Source organism: Malaya genurostris, chromosome 3 (genome assembly GCF_030247185.1).
Source record: "Malaya genurostris strain Urasoe2022 chromosome 3, Malgen_1.1, whole genome shotgun sequence".
In the NCBI taxonomy this organism is placed as follows: domain Eukaryota; kingdom Metazoa; phylum Arthropoda; class Insecta; order Diptera; family Culicidae; genus Malaya; species Malaya genurostris.
In genome coordinates this window covers 274,422,966-274,446,207 of record NC_080572.1, presented here as the reverse complement: position 1 = coordinate 274,446,207, position 23,242 = coordinate 274,422,966, and the positions used below count along the sequence as shown (strand labels likewise).

Sequence of the window (23,242 nt, the reverse complement as noted above, 5' to 3'; positions counted from 1 at the left end):
TTCCAACTTTTCGATACCATTTTTGTAGTACGATTTGTCCTTTGCCTCAAAATAGGCCTCAGTTTCAGCGATTACCTCTTCATTGCTTCTAAATTTTTTACCAGCGAGCATTCTCTTGAGGTCTGAGAACAAGAAAAAGTCACTGGGGGCCAACTCTGGAGAATACGGTGGATGAGGGAGCAATTCGAAGCCCAATTCGTTCAATTTCAGCATGGTTTTCATCGACTTGTGACACGGTGCATTGTCTTGATGAAACAAAACTTTTTTCTTCTTCAAATGAGGCCGTTTTTTTGAAATTTCGTCCTTCAAACGCTCTAATAACGCTATATAATAGTCACTGTTGGTGGTTTTTCCCTTTTCAAGGTAGTCGATGAAAATTATACCATGCGAATCCCAAAATACAGACGCCATAACCTTACCGGCCGATTGTTGAGTCTTTCCACGCTTTGGGTTCGGTTCATCGCGTGTAGTCCACTCAGCTGACTGTCGATTGGACTCCGGAGTGAAGTGATGGAGCCATGTTTCGTCCATTGTTATATATCGATGATAAAAATCGGTTTTATTTCGATATAACAGCTCCAAACACTGCTCAGAATCATCAATTCGTTGTTGTTTTTGATCGATTGTGAGCTCACGCTGCACCCATTTTGCACAAAGCTTTCTCATATTCAAATATTCGTGAATAATATGTCCAACACGTTCCTTTGATATCTTTAGGGTGTCAGCTATCTCGATCAATTTCACTTTACGGTCATTGAAAATCATTTTGTGGATTTTTTTCACGTTTTCATCGGTAACAGCCTCTTTTGGACGTCCACTGCGTTCATAGTCTTCGGTGCTCATATGACCAGTACGAAATTTTGCAAACCACTTACGAATTGTTGCTTCGCCCGGTGCAGAGTCTGGATAACACTCATCAAGCCATTTTGTGGTATCGGCGGCACTTTTTTTCAACAAAAAGTAGTGTTTCATCAACACACGAAATTCCTTTTTGTCCATTTTTTTCACAATAACAAAAGTAGCTTCACTCAAAATGCAATATCTCACAAACTAATAATCAGACTGCTGTCAAATTTATACACATATCTTTTGAAGGTTGGTACTAACTGAAAATGGTATGGATTTAATTCTAGTGGCGCCCTCTCATAGAAACGATACGAACTTTTCAGCCGATCTGTTAATACAGGGTCCGCAATGTAACTTTTTTTCAAAACATGCAATAAAACACAAACGGTTCATCCGATTTCAAATTTTATTTTATTTAATTCGATTTTCGAAGACTGTGCGCAGAAGATCGATCGTAGCGTTGGCTGTGTGGCACGAAGCGCCGTTTTGTTGGAACCAAATGGTGGCCAAGTCTTCCTCTCCAAGTAACGGGAAGAACCAATCGCTAATCATGGCGCGGCAGCGCTCGCCATTGACCGTGGCGGCGGCTCCTGCCTCATTTTCGAAGAAAAATGGCCCAACAATGCCGCCAGACCAAAATCCGCATCAAACCGTCACTCTCTGAGGATGCATCTGCTTCTCGATGATAACGTGCGGGTTTCCCGTCCCCCAGATGCGACAATTTTTCTGTTTAACATGCCCGCCGAGATGAAAATGTGCCTCATCCGAGAAGATGATTTTTTGGCAAAAATCGGCGTCTTCTTCAAGCTGATCGCAAGGCCAGTTTCAGAATAAAACTGCACTATTTTCACGCGTTTCTCAAGCGTATACACAACCTTTTTCGTTCAGCGGAAGGATAAAACTAAGTTTCTGTCAAATCAGAAGTGACATTAAGGTTACCAATGTCGAAATAACCGCAAGTTCAAAAAAAAAGTTAGATGGCGGACCCTGTAGTGGATCCAGGCTTCATCAATAGTTACCAACCGACACCAAAAGACCATCCGAATCTCCACCGACATAGCCAAACATGCTTCCGAAGTGTGCTCGCGTTAGTCTTTTTAGTCCTCAATAAGCATGCGCGACACCCAGCAGCAGGATATCTTTTTCATTTGTAGAATCTTGTTCAAGGAGTGTATCGAAAATAAGCTATCCACAAATTTTTCTTTCAAATTATGATAAAAACGATATTTTATTCAAACTAAAAATTGATCCTTTATTGTACGAGGTTAAACTTGAGCATAACGAAAACCGAATGAAATTTAGGTTAATTCTTCACGAGTTTTCGAACTTTTGATCGAACGCTCTTCAACAAGTTCCGGAAAAGTGTTGCATCGCATTTTTTGGACGCTTGAGTCCAAATTTTTTTGAACTCCTGCATGTTCCCAGCTGCCTAACCAGTCTTCTTGAAGACCCTCTTCACGTTTGCCCAGTAACGTTCGATGGGTCGAAGCTGAGGGCGATTGAGAGTGGTTTTGGCATAGTGAGCCGACGCCAAATCCAGCCAAAACAGGGAGGTGTACTATGCTTCTTATATAAAGGCAGCAATCTCTTCTGGAAACACTCAGATCGATAGATTTCTGCATTTATAGTTCCGATAATGTAAAAAATGGTTGACTTCAAACCACAGGAACATATTGCTTGCCATACCAGTACCTTTCGACCGAATTTCTTCACTTGAATCGACCTGTCCGCATCGCTCACATCCTCCGCAACGACGACAGTAAAGTATTGTGGACCTAAAAGGGTTTTTGAATCCTCTTTTACATGTCTCATCGTCCATCAAAACGCATGCATCCGTACCCTGCAAAAGACGCGAATACAATTTCCGGGCCCTTGTTGCTGCTTGCTTCTTCTGTTTTACACTTTGTTCCGAGATTTTCTGCTTCTTGTAGGTCTTTAGGTGATTTCGCCTCTTGATACGCTGGACCATTCCGACACTCGTTCCTGCTGTTTTGGCAAAATCACGTTCGTTTGTTCTTTTTGATTAGAGATACAACTTTCTGGTCCAGTTTCGGGTTGGAAGAACCGGGTTTTCTGCCTCTTTCTGGTAGCTCATCCTAAGAATAATGTTCCCCAAACTTATAAATTATGTTTTTAACACTGGCATGATGAATTCCAAACCGCTTCGCCAATTTTCGCATAGTAATACTCTTCTCACTTAGCCATGTGTCCAGAACTTTAATTTCCACTTCCTTTTCAATACGCGACATTTTGAAAACGCAGAATTTCAACCGCACAAACAAGTAAAGAATCGAAAGCTGACAGCCAAACGCACAGCATGCTGCGATCTGAGCATAAAAAACCATCACAAATACATGCGTACAACACAAATGTATGTGGATAGCTTATTTTCGATACACTCCTTAAACTATGGTTTGTGCGCCTAATGCTAATCCTTGTGGCATCTGTTAGCTCGTACACCTTAACTTTCCGATCATTCAGCACCTTTTCATTTAGTTTTGACGTTGTCCTTTGTAACCGCATCGGAAGGCTTGCCACTACGGCCTTCATTGATAGTTTTGTGGAGTTTCAATCACCACAAAACTCTAACGGGGAAAACAAATTGGAAAAATGACATGTGAATGCAACTATGTAATGAAGACCGCGGAAATGTTACCGCAGAGACGCGACTCAAACCCGTTGGAAAACTACCCTCCATATGAAAACACATGCAGAGAAAGCCTAATTGACTAGGAGAACCAAGCATGCTTCGCTTTACTTGGCCACCACCAATGTTTTCCACGTTAGATACTGATCACTATTCCACGGAGTACTCTGAACGAGCCATAATGCTTGCCCGACTTTTGCCTCCCGAAAATGTTTTTTAAAGAATGAAAAAAATTTCCTGAAGTTTTATGATATGCATAAAAAATGAACATGTAAATAGTATCTATCAGACCAACCGATGAAAGTTTCCGGTTTCGTAAGGGGCCAAGGTCTGGGTACGTTCCTGCTGATTTATAGGATTTATCATTTTTCGACTATAACTATTTAAAAAAAATTATAAAAAAGGTTTAAACCTTTTCAAAAGACAGTCTAGATAAATTTTGAAAAAAAAGAACAAAGTATGCGAAGTGGCTTTTTGTGACAATGTTTTGTTAGAGTTGGCGCAAATTTCATCCATAGTAATTGAATGTCCATGAAATTGTGAAAGTAATGAGGAAATATCTATTATCCGGATATGCTTCATGATATAACCACAATGTTATTCCTTTTTAGGCTTGGTTTCGAAAACAAAAACATGTTTCCCTAACAAGGTTGATTCGGTGAATCAAGTTTGCTCTATTATTGCAAACATTTCGTTCCTGGAATACGTAACCCGCGGTTCACAAAGGCTCAATCACTACCGGTAATAAATCACACAATAATCGTACGTCAAGTGTTCACAGTCGGACGCAGACCACTTTGGTGGTGTGAATCCGGAACCACTTAAGTAGATCTATTCCAACCAAGGTCAGCCAAGCAATTAGTCTGATTCGTAGCCCCACACGGGGTTTCGTTCGAGTGCCTACCCGTGCCGCATAAGCCTCCAATCCGCACGCACTACAGCATGTCCCCACTCGAACGGTCAGTTCTCGCGAGAAGATCAATCAATATTCATGACCCTTTCGAATGCCATTCCGCGGGTCAGTCATGTGTTCTCTCTCTTCCCCTCTCCCACCATTTTACCGGACGAATTTGCGAATCAGAACGATTATCAACGAGTTAATGCTGAATTAATGCCGATTGGGAAAGGGTCATTCGATCGACAAACGAGAATTCGTTCGTTCGACACGCGTCAGTGCACTCACGGAGCTTGCAAACTTACACCGTTGATTGCGAATCTAATTGAGGGTTGTCACGTTAGCCGGTTTCGTGTCGCTGGTGTCGGTCGGTCATCAGACTGTATGAAACTGTAGCGAACCCACTTGCCGGTAACATTGAACTGTATTTTTTTTAAAGTTTCATTGAGTACCTCGGAGTTTCGTTTTGCTGAGGCATGTGTTCGCCTATCGGATTCTCTCCATTTGATTATTATTTATGCTTCGGGACTTTGGCCTTTGCTGCTTGTATAGTATCTGCCTACACTGCCGTGGTTGTAGCGATTTAAAGGTCGTGTCGCGATGAGCTATGTACAAGCAATTGTATTGTGCTGCTATACAAGTACTCGACTGAAGCGCGGCTCAAGCTCTTTATTAGCAGCAATGGAATCAAAAGTGGGAACTGATGGTTATGCATTATTTAATTGTTCGGCTGGGACTTCATGCCAGCGATGATGACTTCATGGCAACCGATGAAGGTTGGTTTCTAAGCCTACTCGATCGAAAGGGGCTTTCAGTTATTTATTTGTGTGCTGTTTAGAGAAATATTCATTCAGTTGATGCACCGTGTTCGTGACATCTGTTTACCAACAATGTGACAGGTTTTGTGAAAGTTGAGTTTCATTTATAGTGAATTGATACTCGTTAGAAATTACAAAGGTCATGAACAAATCCACTCATTAATGGAACTTCTGCCGGAGAGATAAAGGCTAGACTCTCCATCAATGCGTTTACTGACTGACATGATTAGTGGTGAGCATTGCCACGCTTTACCTTTACTAATTAGTAACCGGCTAGTTAATTATACCTTGTGTTAAACTCAATAATAACAGAATTCTCCTATTCCTATTATAGAACAATATAGCACAGTTTTGCTTTTCTCACGTAGAAAGATTATGCAATCATTGCGAAAATTGACTTTTGAACTGAAGCCTGGAAGGCCGAGTGTCATATACCATTCGACTCAGTTTGTCGAGTTGAGCAAAGTCGGTGTGTGTCAAATAACCTCAGCAGGTTTTCTCGGTAATGGCTTGTCCGATTTTCACAATCTTAGGATCGAATAAAAAGGAACGGAATTCCTTGGTTTCATTATATGGACTTCTGACTACCGGTTTCGGAATTACAGGGTGAAGAGTGTTGAAAAATGTGTACCGTTACTCAAGAGGGACAGGTGGTGTGTCAGATAAAAAAATTTTTGTTTTATTTATTTCTTAAATCACGTCTGAAATTTGTATACAAGGTGTGAATGAACTGATTTTTCGAGAGTTGAAGTGGTTGAAAAGTTACACACACTAGACTACGTGACGGTAAACGGAGCGTGCTCAGCCCGCTCAACTTTCGAACGCGTTGTTCTCAAAACATTTTTTAAAACTGCTGCTATTGATATCTTGCAAACTGTTTGATGGTTTCTGTACAAATTTCTACAGCTTCTTCGGCCTACGTGAAACTTTAAATTGAACCAAGAGAATTCCGATTGTTTCGCTTTTTACCTTTTTTTTATAAATATAAAAATAGGTATAGAATTCGCTCAAACTTTAAAAAAATTTTCCGAGTCCCGGAGGGCCGAGTGTCATACACCAATCGATTCAGCTCGACGAACTGAGCAAGTGTGTGTGTGTCTGTATGTGTGTTGTCAACTAAGAGGTCGAGATCTCAGAGATGGCTGGACCGATTTTGATCAACTAGTCGCATATGAAAGGTCTCCCCGTCACCCAGAACGCTATTGAATGGTTTTGAGATCGGATGTTTACTTTTTGAGTTATACTAATTTTATGTCAAAATTTTTGTATCCGTCACATTTGACCTTGAAAACAGAATATGTTTCCAGACTTGGATTCCGCACGGTAATAGCTATCCAACAAGCCATAGACTGTTAAAATCCGTCCATTTTTAACGGAGATATCGATATTTTTGTGTAAGCGACTTTTTTCCCTACTCCAGCAGTAGGAGTTTTGAGCGCTGTATGACAAAGCAATGCTTGAGAGCAACGTAAAACACGATTTTTTAATACTGTTACATACAATTACTTCTAAGTACCAAAAAGACTGTGTACAGTATCCTTTTTCATGACATTTGGCCTCGGACCGAGTTCAGCATGGTTCGTTTTTGGCAACATAATTGTTCGAATATGACATATGTAAACCAGATGATGGCAGCATTTTCGAGTTGAAAGCAATTCCATAATTATATTTATTTAAACTACTTACAGCAATAAATTCTGGAAGAACATAACACCCATATACCATTCGAATCAGTTCGTCGAGATCAGCAAATGCGTGTGTGACAAATAATTTCAATCAATTTTCTCGGAAATGACTCAACCGTTTTCTACAAACTCAGATTCATATGAATAGTCGTATGCTCCTACACAAGGTTCCTGAATTACGTTTAGATCCGACTTCTGGTTTAGGAACTATTTATAAGGTTTATCGGGTTTGTAGATTTGGATAGTCGATAACCAAATAAACATATCTCAGTTTTTTCGATTCGGAAGGTACTTAATAATTTAATTCGCACTACGATTTTTAAAAGATGTCTACACTGATTTTCAAACAGTTTGAATCAAATGTAAACTGTACAGCTCTTGAGGTGGATTTAACTGACTTCAGCTGCACCGATTTTAGAATTTTGGTTCCAGTATCGAATCGTTCCTCAAAGCTCAATCGTTTCTCAAAAAAGTCCAAACCAAATTTCAACTACTAAAATTCCAATTAAAGGATTTATGATCCCATACAAAATTAATGAATTTTATCCGATTCCTGAATTACAGGGTGATAAATTTTTTAAATTCATACCGATATAGAAGACGACACTCCAAAAAAGCTTCAAAGTTGGACTCAAAACTATTGCAATTTATATGTCATATTAATTTATGGCCATACGAATCGTTTTCGGTTATGCTGGTTCTTGAATACTGGTTCTGGTAGTACCGTGAATAACCGTAAGCTCTAAAATGGAATTTATTTCGACATCTCATGGAAAGTTCAATCGATTATTACACGTTTAGATTAAAATTCGATCCGATTTACAGTTTCGATATTACAGGGTAATGAGTGAATAGAACTTTAAATTGCCGCTTGAATATCATTAAAATAATGTCATGCGAACTAAAACACCGAAGAATATTCATGCAAAAAAACATGCGGATGATAAAAAAAGGTATCATCTTACTGCTAGGTGGATTAAGCACGTTTTTTGTATGAGGATTTATATAGACCCAAAACAAGACAAAAATTCGATTTTTCCTTCAAAACCTTGAAAAAATGTTGTTATGTATTTTTATCTATTTTTCGGGGTTTTAACGATATCAATTGAACTAGAGATTGTAAGAGGAGAAAGAATATGAAAATTATAGAACCATAGTACTCAAGAATAAGTAATGATGTGAGGATAAAGTGCGGAAAAGTGAGACGTTACAAGGGTCATTTCAAGTAAGCAGAAGTCTTCACGCAGCTAAACTTTTACCTTCTACCAGAGCAGTCGAACTTAGGCCAAATATAAACATTTTTAAATGGATCGTCTATAATTCTTCATGGACCATTCAAATAGAACCCCTCGATGAACGGTTAACGATTAGCAGTAAACGTCTGGTCGCTATATGCACCGTAACTATGACGATGATTGTTTTCATATTAAAAACAAATCGAGTTCAAATATGCATGATATCAAACACTTTTGCATCACTCTCCGCAGCTCTTTAAATTTAACTTTGAATAAATAATTTTTTATTATTCAACTAACCTAATATTCAATCAGTTTGAGACATTTCAATTCACATTAGAAGTTATCGGATTTAAAATTCATTTGCGCAAAACTTGCAAATATGTTTTCTTTCGATATTGCGGTTTATCGACGCTTCATAACAAGGGGCTAATAAAAGTATGCGATTACAGAGTTCTACGGTTCACGATTACTGAACAAGATTTTTTTTATTAATTTGTATAGTACTTCGTAATCTTGAGTTTATCTTTGTTGTAATCCTGGATTTATCTTTGGTATAAGGATAAAATACAGCTAAATTAAAGTTTTAAACAGTTCACTGTTATTATTTATTATTTACTCATTTCGGTTTTGTAAAAGAGTACAGGGTGCTCCATATTTTATGTCGGTATGTAAACATCGAATAACTTTGAGAAAAAACAACCGATTTCTATAAGTGATTTTATTCAGTTTGGTTCCTTTAAATTTTTAGGACTAGTTTTTGATAACAATAATATCAATTAAGTGGCCACCTTTATTAGTCAGTCATCTACTTGAAGCTACTTTTCTCATTTTCCAAACAATGGATTCAAAACATTTTGATGAGTCGTGTGTATTATCACTGCTTCTTGACGAAAAACAATACTGTAAAATCTCAGCAATCACTTCAAAATCACCATGTTATTGGTTTGCTGAATTTAAACGTTGTCGTACAGACACCAATGATGGAGAACGTTCTGTTCGTCTAATTGAGTTATATCTAGTCGAAAAAATTGGTTATATCTAGTCGTATATTGAAATTGCGTTTGTGCATGAACACTTAACCATGAGATAGCTCATTTCAAAGTGCGTGACGCGCTTACCCACAGTCGATCAAAAACAACAACGTGTTGATAATTTAGTGCAGTGTTTGGCCATGTTTACAAGTAATAAATCCCTTGTTTTGCGTTGATGGACAATGACAATGGATGAAACATGGATTCATCCCTGTTTTCACTCTGGAATCAAAACGATTGTCATACGAGTGAACTGCAGCTGGTGAACCACGTCCGCAGCGTCCAAAGGTACAACTGTCAGCTGGTAAGGTTATGGTTTCAGAATTTTGAGATGCTCATGGTATAATCTTCATCGACCATCTGGTGAAGGGGAAAACAACCAATAGCGAATACGGCATAGCGTTGTGAGATCATTTGAATGCAAAGATCCCATATGTCGAAGAAAAATCCACTGTTTCACCAAGATAATGCATCGGTTCACAAGTCGACGTCTACGATGGTTCAATAGAATGAATTAACCTTCGAATGAAGGAATTACTGAATAAAGAAGCATTTGTTGAATATGAAGCCTATTTTGAAGCAAAAAACAAATCCTTCTACAAGCTTCCGTCATCGAAAAGTTTGAAAAGCGTCGGAATGATTGTGATTGTATCGAAAAAAATTATTGATGAATAAGATGGATTTTTGGCAAAAAAAATGTTTCTCCTTATTTCTTACACGGCTTTTTTCTTACACGACTTTTTTACGATCATGTCAAAGTTTGAGTAGATAACGACCTTTTGGGTAGCTTATAGAATAGCTCCACAATGAGTGATTTCTCCTCAAAAAATAGGTAAAAATGATTTTCAGTGTGTGTCTTTCGAGTGCCATCCACGTGTGTGCAAATTTTTTGTACACTGTACTATCAAATGATACATGGAGACAGCGATGCCAACGTTACGGATTTCTATCTTTTCTACGGATCTACGAATGGACCATTTAAAATCTACGGATTTGGCATAATTAGTTTAAAAACTTCAGATGTTTTATTACTTCTTTGAATATCTACGGAAAATAATTGAAATTGTCACGTCGTTGTTAAAAAAATTTCTATGCATGTCTAATTATCAAACATCCATCTTCGCCGATTACTCATTTTTTGAATTTGCTATTAATTATTCATCAATCTGAATATTTTAGACACATTTAGTAAGTTATTGAGAACGATGAGTTGTCAGTCGAAAGAGTTCCGTACGGAAAGTTCGTCTCATTGGAGCATATACGAGTATAAGTAGACATGAAGCCAAATCTACTGATATGACGTCAGGGAAAAGGAGCATCACTACCTAGAGACTATAAGTACCAAAGAAGCTTCTCAACACAAATCCTGAACGTAGAGCTATGAATTCGGTGGAGAACCTCAAATTTCCGAGTGGGTACAACTACCCGCCATATCAACATTATCTGCCGGACCTACACACAAAATACATTTCGGGATATAGTTCAACAGAACGTAGTCAACCCGTGGGCACTCGACTCTGATTATTATTAATGTAGCTTATTTATACCCGGCTTTAACCTTTTCGGTTGTTCGCCAAGTTTTTCTGAGTTTGTTTCGAGCTCGAAGTGGCCGACGAGTTAGCAGGACTTCGCTATCTGGAATATGCTTCAGGCTGAATTTTGCTCTACAAAAGTGAAGAATTCCTGAAGCGACATCTGCAGGCAGCGTGGATTAAGGTACCTCGAATGATGCGCTCATAGGTCGCAAGAATATTAGATTGCTAGTTTTGTGAGTGGAATGATCGATAGTAAAACTGTGACACGGAAGTTGTTTTTGATTGGTTCCAAGCTGTAGTAAGGAAAAATTCCATATCTTAATATTCTTTGAAGGCAAAGCCACAAAATACTTTTTCCACTCGACAGTGCAACTTGATTTTCTTCCTGAACAAACAGAGATTAAAATCAGATCACACACCACGCAGTTCCTCAGCAGTCATTCGGTTTTGTTCCGAGCGCCGCGGCATCGATCGTATCACGTGGTATTTGGTGGTATGAGTGCGAGCCGCGCGGTTGGCAGACCGAACTCCGCGAAGTCGGCGCGCAACTCGATTCTGGCGGTGTTTCTTCAGGTGAGCTAAGTAGGTGTAGCGCACCTATGGAATGCGGTTTTACAACATTGGTTCGCGGGTTCCATAGCGACTCCACTCCGTCCCAGTCATGGCATCCTACCTACCTACCTACTCTGACACTGACAGTCTTCTCGGTGGCAGTTTTGGTTACGATTTTTGTTTCCTTGGTTTCCCTCCGGTGGCAAGCAACAACCACAAAATCGTTTAGAAAAACGGGGAAAATACATCGAGCGGATCTGCATGGGATTTGTTTGTGAATGTTTTTTTTTCGGATCAGACTGATGCTTCGGTTCGGTTCGGTCCGTGAAAGCCTTGTCGTTTGCTGCTACAGTGGTTGCTATGATTATTGCGGAGAATGCAAGCTCACTGCACTGCACATGCCACGACAAGGCTGCTGCTGCTACTGATCGCGTTGATGTTTTTGATGCATGACAACAGCAAAAAAAATTGCATGAAGCAATCTCCGACGGGTTGAGGCACGCGATTGCACGGTGGACACTGCCTGCGCTGCTATGTGATTGTTTAACAAATCACTTTGAATATTTCAAATAGTTGAGTGCTGTAATGAACTGAGTTAATTTGGAAATGATGAGATAAAAAGGCGCAAAATAAACGATTTCCATGAGGTTTGAAAATATTACAAACTGCGATGCATCGGCTTCTGTTTAGCTTCAATTTGTTGAAAAAATTTAGCTCTATCCTAGTGGTGAAACTTAATATTCATTCTTGCACAATGGATTTGCTGTGAAATAAACTTTTTTCTAATGTCGTTTTCGCTTGAAAACTCTCTCTCTCGAAGCCGGGTTAGTTTCTCAAGCCAACACTTTTTTTTAACAGGGTTGCGTTCCTCTTCTATTTCGTTGGTAATGGTGAGCTGTCAAAACTTTGATTTTTTTTCTCGCAAAACGTTGACAAATTATTCCAACTTCTCCATTTTATTAACGTTAGGTTCATGTTTAAACTTTAAAATAAGTTATTAAAAAACTGTTTTAATCTGCTCCACGACAATTCGAGCCAATATTTTGTTCAAAAACTTTTAAATATATGAACACCTAATATTGCCTCAATTGTCCGGAAATGTAAAGATTTCTGAGGCCGTGAAACATGTTGCGAATTATTTTAACTTTTAGTTAAAATTTGACAGGTCGAGCAGTTATTTTTTTATCGTGTCGTTAAATTTATCTAAAAAACTGCGACCCATTTCAAACTTCTGCGGATGGAAATTTATTTTGCAATGAAAACAAATTGTAAAGCTTGCTTCATTTAGAATTGGAACAAATTTTTGTTCATATTGTGGCGCTCCTGGTTAACATCCCGTACGATTTTTGACACTCCGCAAATCGACTGTACTTTGTAAACAATCAACATAGAAGCCGAAAGAAGGGAAAAAATGTGCACAGTTATTTGGAAAATCTATTGTGGTCTGCATCTAGGCTAGCTAAACAACTGAAATTGCCCAGAAATACCGTAAGGCGCGTTATCAAACGGTATAAGGAAACATTGACGAAGATTCGGAAGCCTCAAGCCAATCGTCGGAGTGGAACTGTCGACCGGAAACTGCGTGGTTAGATTTTGAAGACGATTAATAGGAATCCTAATCTGTCGGACCGTGCTTTGGCCAGAAATTTCGGTGCTGCCCATAGTACCGTGAGGAGAACTGGACTCCGGGAAGGAATCAAGTCGTATCGAGCTAGCAAACAGCCAAATCGGACCATAAAACAAAATAGTGTGGTCAAAATTCGTGCTCGGAAACTATATGAACAGGTGCTGACCAAGTTCGACGGGTGTCTTCTGATGGACGATGAAACCTATGTCAAGGCTGACTTCGGGCAAATCCCAGGTCAAAAATTTTACTTGGCAACGGATTGGGGGGATGTTACAGCCAAATTTAAATTTGTTTTTGCCGACAAATTTGCTAGAAAATTTATGATTTGGCAGGGCATTTGCAGCTGTGGCAAAAAAAAATAAAAGTTTTTGTTACAAATAAGACAATGACATCGGAACTATACCAAAAAGAGTGTCTCCAAAAACGAATTTTGCCATTAATTCGATCCCACGACCATCCCGTAATGTTTTGGTTAGATTTGACAAGCTGTCATTACAGCAAAGTCGTTCTAGAATGGTATGCAGAGAAAAGGGTCCAGTTTGTTCCGAAAAACCTTAACGCACCCAACTGCCCCCAGTTCCGCCCTATTGAGAAATACTGGGCAATCATAAAGAGGACACTCAAGGCAAAGGGAAAGGAAGTCAAAGACATCAATCAGATGACTACCTGGTGGAATAAGATAGCTAAAATAATAGACGAAGAAGGTGTGCGCCGCCTAATGAGCCGTGTTACAGGAAAAATTCGAGAACTCCTTCGAAACCGTGACGAATAATTTTATCCGTACTTTTTCTTAAAAGTATGAAGAAAACGCTACATTTGTATAAAAAAACTTAAATTCAATAATAAATAACTGAAATACAGGCAATTGTCTTTGTTCCAATTCTATCTGAAGCAAGCTTTAATGCAGAAGAACTTCGAGATGAACTTACTCCGTTTACCAATATATTGAAACTTTTTATTGAAATATTTTCTTTGGCTGAAAGTATAAAAAGGAATTACAAAGAATTTTTAGTGAAGATCTGAAGTTAGAATAAATTTTTATTACTTTTTGTGAAATCAAAAAAAACTATATAATACAGAAAGATTTGTACAAATGGTATCTCTGCCAGTGCGGTGAAATTTCTTTTTCGAATGAAATTCTTTGGATGAAAATGACATTTCTGGCCTTTCAGTGTCAGTGTGTTCCAAATCATTCAATTGACTTTTGTGGTCATAATCAAATGAGATCCACTCAATTCATCGTCAATTAACTAACCATAGCTAGTCATTTGTAGTTTCGCTTGCTCTGTTTCAAGTGCGGATGAACCCACCTGTTCCTCTATCTCAGTTCGAATCAGGGATGTCAGGTCATTTTTTCAAAAATCTGTGATCAAGCCAAAAACCGTTTTCCGTACCATAATAGCATAGCAGATCAAAATGAATTTGGTGAGCAAAAAAAAAAGGTCTCACGACCAACACGCTCTGTACCTTTTTCCTCAACCGTTCTGTACTTTTTGGTTGCTAAACTGTGCTCGATATTTATATTTCAAAAATCTGTGATTTATTCCAGAATCTGTGTAAATCTGTGACCATTTTCAGAAATCTGTGAAAATCTGTGCAGAAAATTGAAAATCTGTGAAACACAGATTAATCTGTGAACCTGGCATCCCTGGCGCGAATGAATATGCATCAACATCAGTTCGATGACAGAAAATTATTCCGACCGGTACAATAAAGAAAAGGTGACGGTTTCCATTTGAGTTCACAGTTATTACCACCGAGTGTTAATAAATAATTTTCGAATTTTTGGTATGCTTTGAGATGTATTACAAAGTATTAGAAATCAATATTGGAAGAGAAAACAATAAATATAAGTACATTTTGTGATTGATCGTGTTTACCGTTCATTTATTATCTAGAACCAACTGAATACCCACCTGGAGCTCATTTGATAGGCGCATTCAATTTTTGTGAAATTTGAATATTTTTCCATTGTTCATTGGAATCCATGTAATGTCAAACCCATACGATAGATTTATGTGATAAAACTTCTCATGAAAATAATAAAATGTTTGCTGGCAATCCGGTACAGTTTGCTCATATACGAGAGTGTACAAGAGAAATACGATGCGCAAAGGGAATTGAGCGAGCCACGTGGTCGATTTAAAACTCAACACGCGACCCTCTGTCCTCAGACCTTAACATCTCTCACATCGTTTGTTTGAAGCAGAGATGCCATTTATACAAATTTATCTGTATTATACAGATTTTTACATACGCATACAGAATACAGATTTCATACAGATTTTCTAGTTTTAATACAGATTTACACAGATTTCACAAAAAGTATGAAAGAAAATAATAAGCTTTTCCGTCTGAGCTATCTATTAGTATTTGATTGCAGTGATGAAAAAAAAGTTTATTAATCAATTATTCACAAATTCAAATAGAAATCGTTCGTGCATTTTGATTATTTGATCAACACTGAAATACATTCATATTATAATTTGAACTGACATCCGAAAAAGTCATAGCATCATGAAACTTTATCGTCAGACTGAGAATTATATAACCTAACTTGAGGTTGCATATTAGGTGTTAGAATTTCATATCAAATTATGAAGTCAACATTTTCGAACTAGGTAAGTATATGGAATTGCTAAAAAATATGAAATTGTTTATAAAAACAATTTACCATTCTATAGCCATAATCTGTTGGAATGACATCTTATAACATCATTTTATCGTATAAATTTAATTGTAAAGGGTGATTTTTTAAGAGCTTGAGAACTTTTTTAAACAATAAAACGCATAAAATTTGCAAAATCTCATCGGTTCTTTATTTTAAACGTTAGATTGGTACATGACATTTACTTTTTGAAGATAATTTCATTTAAATGTTGACCGCGGCTGCGTCTTAGGTGGTCCATTCGGAAAGTCCAATTTTGGGCAACTTTTTCGAGCATTTCGGCCGGAATAGCCCGAATTTCTTCGGAAATGTTGTCTTCCAAAGCTGGAATAGTTACTGGCTTATTTCTGTAGACTTTAGACTTGACGTAGCCCCACAAAAAATAGTCTAAAGGCGTCAAATCGCATGATCTTGGTGGCCAACTTACCGGTCCATTTCTTGAGATGAATTGTTCTCCGAAGTTTTCCCTCAAAATGGCCATAGAATCGCGAGCTGTGTGGCATGTAGCGCCATCTTGTTGAAACCACATGTCAACCAAGTTCAGTTCTTCCATTTTTGGCAACAAAAAGTTTGTTAGCATCGAACGATAGCGATCGCCATTCACTGTAACGTTGCGTCCAACAGCATCTTTGAAAAAATACGGTCCAATGATTCCACCAGCGTACAAACCACACCAAACAGTGCATTTTTCGGGATGCATGGGCAGTTCTTGAACGGCTTCTGGTTGCTCTTCACTCCAAATGCGGCAATTTTGCTTATTTACGTAGCCATTCAACCAGAAATGAGCCTCATCGCTGAACAAAATTTGTCGATAAAAAAGCGGATTTTCCGAATGGACCACCTAAGACGCAGCCGCGGTCAACATTTAAATGAAATTATCTTCAAAAAGTAAATGTCATGTACCAATCTAACGTTTAAAATAAAGAACCGATGAGATTTTGCAAATTTTATGCGTTTTATTGTTTAAAAAAGTTCTCAAGCTCTTAAAAAATCACCCTTTATTAGTGAATACAGATAAATACAGATTTTTTATACAGAGCAATACAGATTTTCTACGAAAATATCTGGAGCCTTATGCTTTCTGTACAGTGGCAGCATTCTCTTCTTCAAACATTCTTCCTCGTATACCTTGGCGTTGATTGTGCCCTTCGTGAAGAAAATCGACGACCGCAAACCACAGGTACAAATTGCTTGCCAGACCAACATTTCCTACCCAAACTTTTCCATCGCCACCGTGGTGTCCGCGTCGTCCAGGTCCTGGTACACCGATTTCGTATAATATTGCGATCCGGGCAGCGCTCGAGAGTCTTCCTTGGCGTGCATGCATCCGTCTTTATTCTGTAGAATCCGGTTATACAGTTTTCGCGCTCTTGTTTTAGCCTGATCTTGCTGTACCAGGGACTATTTCGACACCTTCTGTTTCTTGTACGTTTTCAGGGAGTTCCGAACTTTGATCCGTTGAATCATTCCGATGCTGGTGTTGAACTGTTTGGCCAAATCCCGCGTCGACGCCGATGGGTTTTTCCTGATGTACTCAACCACGGCCGGGCTGGCTGGGACTCGTTTTCCTACTGGGTGTACTTTCCTGGTGTGATGCACTTTCACCCGTTTTGCATTCCGTTGTACGTGATACCACTTTCTGAGCACCAAATGTGCAGAATTTTCTTTCGCGTTTCTGGATCAATTTGACTCATCATTGAAACGATAAATCGTACCGAAACTAATCGATTGCGCAGCTGTTATTGACATGTAAACAAACATGTCACCGCAAAACACGCTGCAAAAAATTAAGCCATTTCAGAGTAATAACTGTTTGAATGTTGCTAACTACTTATCGATACACTCCTTAAATCTGTGAGTTTTGATAAAATCTGTGTCCTGTGACAAAGAATCTGTGCGACAAAATATGCAGAGAAAACCTGTAAATATGGTAACTCTGCTATGGACCAGCCTGCTATGATTATTGGTAATTTTATAAAGCTGTCATTTATGCTATTTATGTTGCCGTCGAGGCTTCTTTCTGTGGCTCTTCAGGTAATATTTGTTTTGGCTTGACTTGCCCACATTGGCAAACTTCTGATTTTCATGTTCGTGAAGTAACGAATCATTAAACGCCAACCGTTGCGCTGCTGATTGCCGAAAGGGTTTAATCAACCGATCGACAGAAGTCAGTATACCTGTTGCAACCCACCTGGCGTTTTCGGTATGCACCTTCTGCAATTCCAAAGCATTTCGATTTGCTGATTTGTTGAAATCGTTTCCAATCGAGCAAGGCGTTTGTAAATTTTTTGATCGAACCAAGCGCGGTCGGAACGTGACTGGAATGCGTCAGCCGTGTTTTCGAATACGAATTCGCGCACATGTGCTCGTGTCTAATGATATGGCGTCTACTCCTTGCGATGGGGCGGGTTCCACAGCGTACGGTGGGTGTTTCGCTTTGCTTTTATTAGCCTAACCTTCGGTCAATAAGTGTGCAATTTAATTCGAGGCAGTTATTCAATTATTCGAGTGCACGCGAAGTCCGATTGAGCATTCCGGGTGAGTTCTTTCATCGCATTTCATATCACAAACAGTTCAAACGGTAACAATCACCTACGGCTCAAGTCAAACTTCAATCGTGCCAGTTGTGCATTCATTAATATCTGAGTTTGTTGAGTTTCCACGTACTCTGAAAACAATACGATATTTGAATTTTGATACATATTTTAATAGGTGTGTTGCAATAAAGTTTCAAATTTACAATCTAAACATTGAGTTGATTGAAGAACAAATTGACTGTTCTGTAAGATTGTGTCTTCAATGCTCTAAAAAATGTCTGTGACTTCCCAACAGAAAGGTTTTAAACACTTTTTTTTTATCTCGTCGTTTTGAGGAATGTTACACCCAATATTTTATCTTGTAGGAAGAGTGGATTCGTGGATACACGAAGGCATTTCTTCATTCCGATCACGTCGTGGATTGCACGGATCAGACGGTTACTTCCGACTTTCAAAAGTTCGTCCGGTATGGCATTCGTCTCTCATCTCTCTGGTGGATTTTGTCATATCTCCTAGCGCAGGAATTCCAGAGCCAAATATCTGAATAATTCATTTTTTTTTTTATTTTCTTGTCTATTGACACAAAATACTGCCTAATAAAAACATTTGACAAATCGTTGGGACGTAAATTTTAATGCTTCTTTGCAACCCTACTCATGCGAAGATCAACTGGAAGTCAATTTGTTTGATCCTGAAGGAACGATCCAACGTTTTTACTCAGTGTTGAATCGTTGTTGCGAACCCAAGAACGTACTCTGGTAGGAACGTGCAGGATCGAAACAAATGAACTATAAAAAGCACGAGGCATCCATTATTATTTAAATAGTTTTTTATCATACTGACATCGTGAGGCCAAGCATGGTCTTGATGGAAAATTACTAAATCTGATAGTGATATCTCTTTATAAATTTCGTTTTCAATTTTGACATAAACGTTTGAATTTGATTATTTTTTTGGGTATAAAGTTATAGTTCTGCCGTTTTGACATTTACGTTCGAATTCTTACGTCAGAATCTTTTAATGTCAGAAATTAAACTTTTCGAAATATTTTTCCAAAATTTTTCAATAAATTTCATTAAATGTGCTCTTAAAATTTTTTAGTTTTAAGTTTTTTTATGTATTTTTTCCGAGAAGTTATCGAGAAGTTTTCACAAGCAGTTTTACGAAGAGTTTGATCGGGCAGTTTTTTCAAGAAGTTTTTTCAAGAAGTTGATTGAAAAACTGTTCGAGCTATTTTTAGAGCACTTTGTCGAGTAATTTTTCGAACACTTTTTCAAGCAGCACTTTTTTCGATCACATTGTCGAGCAGGTTGTCATGCAGTTTTTTCAGCACTTTGTCAAGCACATTGTTGAGCAATTTTTCGACCACTTTGTAGAGAAGTTTTTCAATTTCTTTGTCGAACAGTTTTTGAAGCACTTCATCGAGCACTTTTTCGATCACATTGTCAAACAGGTTGTTGTGCAACTTTTCGAGCACTCTGTCGAGTAGTTTTTCGACCACTCTGTCGAACAGTTTTCCATTTTCATTTTCAAACAGTTTTTCAAGCACATCATCGAGCACTTTATTGAGCAGCTTTCGAGTAGCTTTCGAGCACTTCATTTATAAGTTTTACGAGCCGTTCTTCAAGTACTTTGTTGAGCACCTTCGACAAGCACTTTGTCGCGCAACTTTATGCAGTACTTCTGTTGATGATTTGTCGGGTAGTTTCTCCAGGACCTTGTCTAGCGCTTAGTCGAACAGTTTTCTAAGAAATTTGTTGAGCAGTTTTTCGAACACTTTGTCAGGTATTTTCTCAAGAATCTTGTCTGGTACTTTGTCGAGAAGTTTTTCGATCACTCTTTTCTAGTATTTCGTCAAGCACATTATGGAGATGTTGTTTGAACACTTCGTCGAACTTTTTTTCGAGCACTTTGTGAAGCAGTTTTTAAGTACTTTGTCGAGCACGTTTTCTATCACATTATTGATCAGATTGTTTATAAGCTTACCCCGCCCTTTTTAAGCATTTTTCCGAGACCTGTGTCGGGTATTTTATCGAGCAGTTTAGAAATTCCTTTGTCGAACAGTTTTTCAAGCACGTCATCCAGCTCTTGGTAGAGCAGTTTTTCGACCTGCTCGAGACTTTTGTCGAGCAGGTTTTCAGTCTTCGAGAATTTTGCTGAGCAGTTTTTCGAGCACTGTTGAGCATTTTGTCAGGTATTTTCGCAAGTATCTTATCAAATGCTTTGTTGAGAAGTGTTTCAAACACTTTGCTGTGCAGTTCTGCAATTTCTTTGTCGACAGTTTCTCAACCACATTATCGAGCAGGTTTATAAACAGCCTTCGAGAAATGTCGAGCAATTTTAAAGCACTTTGATGTGCATGTTTTCAAAAATTTTCACAAGCACCTTGTCTAATGCTTTGTCGAACGGTTTTCCGAGCACATTATTGAACAGTTTTTCAAACACTTTGTCAAGCACATTGTCAAGGAGTTTTTCGAGCCCATTTTCGAACAGATTTTCGAGTAGGTTTTCAGTTACTTTGTTCGCATAGCAGTTTTTCGAACACTCTTTTAAGTATTCATAAGCATCTGGTCTTTGTCATTGTCGTACAGTACTTTGCTGAGAAGTTTTTCTAGCACTTTGTTAAGAAGTTATTGAAGTCCTTTTTCGAGTAGTTTGTCGAGCAAGGTGTCCTGAAGCTTTCGAGTAGTGTGTGAAGCACATTTTTCCAAGCATTTTATCGAGCAATTTTTCAAGTATTTTATCGAAAACTTTTTCTATCACATTGTCAAGCAGGTTGTTGATATGCTTTCCGAGTGCTTTTTCAAGCAGTTTTTCGAACACTTTGTCGAGGACTTTGTTGAGCAGTTTAGAAATTTCTTTGTCGAACCGTTTTTCGCGCGGCTGTCATCCAGTACTTTGTCGAGCACTTCTGCACTTTTCGGCCACTTTGTTGAGCAGTCTTGGTGAATTTTGACGAGCAGTCTATCGAGCGCTGTTGAGCATTTTGTCAGGCAAGTACATTGTCTAGTGCTTTGTCGAGAAGTTTCTCGAGCACTTTGTTGAGTAGTTTTTCGAGAACTGTGTCGAGCAGTTTTTTGAAAGCTTTGTCGAGCAGTTCTGCAATTTCTTTGCCGAACAGTGTTTGAAGCACTTCATTGAGTACTTTTTCGAATCACATTGTGAAGTAGTTTGTTTAGCAGTTTTCAAGAACTCTGTTAATCAGTTTTTCGAGAACTTTGTTAATCAGTGTTTCGAAAACTTTTTCGAGTTTTTCAAGTACTTCATCGAGCACTTTTTCAATCACATTGTCGAACAAGTTGTTGAACAGTCTTCAAGAAATGTCGAGCAGTTTTTCGAGCACTTCGTTAGAAATTTTTCCAAGCATTCTTGCAAGCATTTTGTCTAATACTTTGTAGAAAATTTTTTCGAGCAGTCTTTCAAAGATTTTGTAGGTCAGTTTCTCAAGTACCTTGCCTAGCGCATTAGTGAGCAGTTTTCGAGCACTTTATTGAAAACTTTTCGAGTACTTTATTGAGAACTTTTCGAGCAATTTTCTGATACTTTGTTGAACACCTCTAACGAGCACTTTGTCGCGCAACTTTATCGAGTAGTTTCTAGAGCACTTTTGTTGGAAATTTATAGGATAGTTCCTCAAGCACCTTGTCTAGCACTTTGTCGAACAGTTTTCCGAACACTTTGTGCAGCAGTTTTTCGACAATTTTGTCAAGCACATTGTAAACAAGGTTTTCGATCCTTTATTTTAACAGTTATTCGAGTAGTTTCTCAAATAATTTGTCGAGCAGATTGTTGAGCACCTTGTAGAGTAGACATTTTTCAGGCACCTTGTCTAGTACCCTGTCGAGAAGTTTTTCGATCACTTTGCTGATAAGTTTTTCAAGCCCTTTTTGAGCAATTTTTCGATTTCATTGTCGAGCAGGTTATTCTACAGCTATCGAGTACTTTGTCAAGCACAAATTGTGCACAGTTATTTGGAATATCCATTGTGGTCTGCATCTAGGCTAGTTAAACAGCTGAAATTGCCCAGAAATACCGTATGGCGCGTTATCAAACGGTATAAGGAAACATTGACGACGATTCGGAAGCCTCAAGCCAATCGTCGGAGTGGAACTGTCGACCGGAAACTGCGTGGTAAGATTTTGAAGACGATTAAGAGGAATTCTAATCTGTCGGACCGTGATTTGGCCAGAAAATTCGGTGCTGCCCATAGTACCGTGAGGAGAACTCGATTCCAGGGAAGGAATCAAGTCGTATCGAGCTAGCAAAAAGCCAAATCGGTCCATAAAACAGAATAGTGTGGTCAAATTTCGTGCTCGAAAACTATATGACCAGATGCTGACCAAGTTCGACAGGAGTCTTCTGATGGACGATGAAACCTATGTCAAGGCTGACTTCGGGCAAATCCCAGGTCAAAAATTTTACTTGGCAACGGCTCGGGGGGATGTTCCAGCGAAATTTAAATTTGTTTTTGCCGACAAATTTGCAAGAAAATTTATGATTTGGCAGGGCATTTGCAGCTGTGGCACAAACACGAAAGTTTTCGTTACAAATAAGACAATGACATCGGAACTATACCAAAAAGAGTGTTTCCAAAAACGAATTTTGCCGTTCATTCGATCCCACGACCATCCCGTAATGTTTTGGCTAGATTTGGCAAGCTATCATTACAGCAAAGTCGTTCAAGAATGGTATGCAGAGAAAGGGTTTCAGTTTGTTCCGAAAAACCTTAACCCACCCAACTGCCCCCAGTTCCGCCCTATTGAGAAATACTGGGCAATCATGAAGAGGAGACTCAAGGCAAAGGGAGAGGTTGTCAAAGACATTAATCAGATGACGACCTGGTGGAATAAGATAGCCAAAACAATGGACGAAGAAGGTGTGCGCTGCCTAATGAGCCGTGTTACAGGAAAAATTCGAGAATTCCTTCGAAACCGTGACGAATAATTTTATCCGTATTTTTTCTTGAAAGTATGATGAAAACGCTACATTTGTATAAAAAAAAAGATCTTGAATCCAATAATGAATAACTGAAATACAGGCAATTGTCTTTGTTCCAATTCAATCTGCTCTCCTCTACCCAAACGGGTTTGGTTTTTCGTTCGCCGACGCAGCAACCCTCGTGAAGTCAACACAATGCGCAATTAATTCTTAAAATATTCAACT

The 23,242-nt window shown here is 38.6% G+C and overlaps 1 protein-coding gene across 4 annotated transcripts in view; it reads left to right on the top strand.

Moving 5' to 3' along the window:
* The window catches only part of LOC131439395 (uncharacterized), a 106,568-nt gene that overhangs the window by 38,782 nt on the left and 44,544 nt on the right, over nt 1–23,242 (top strand). The window lies entirely within an intron of this gene.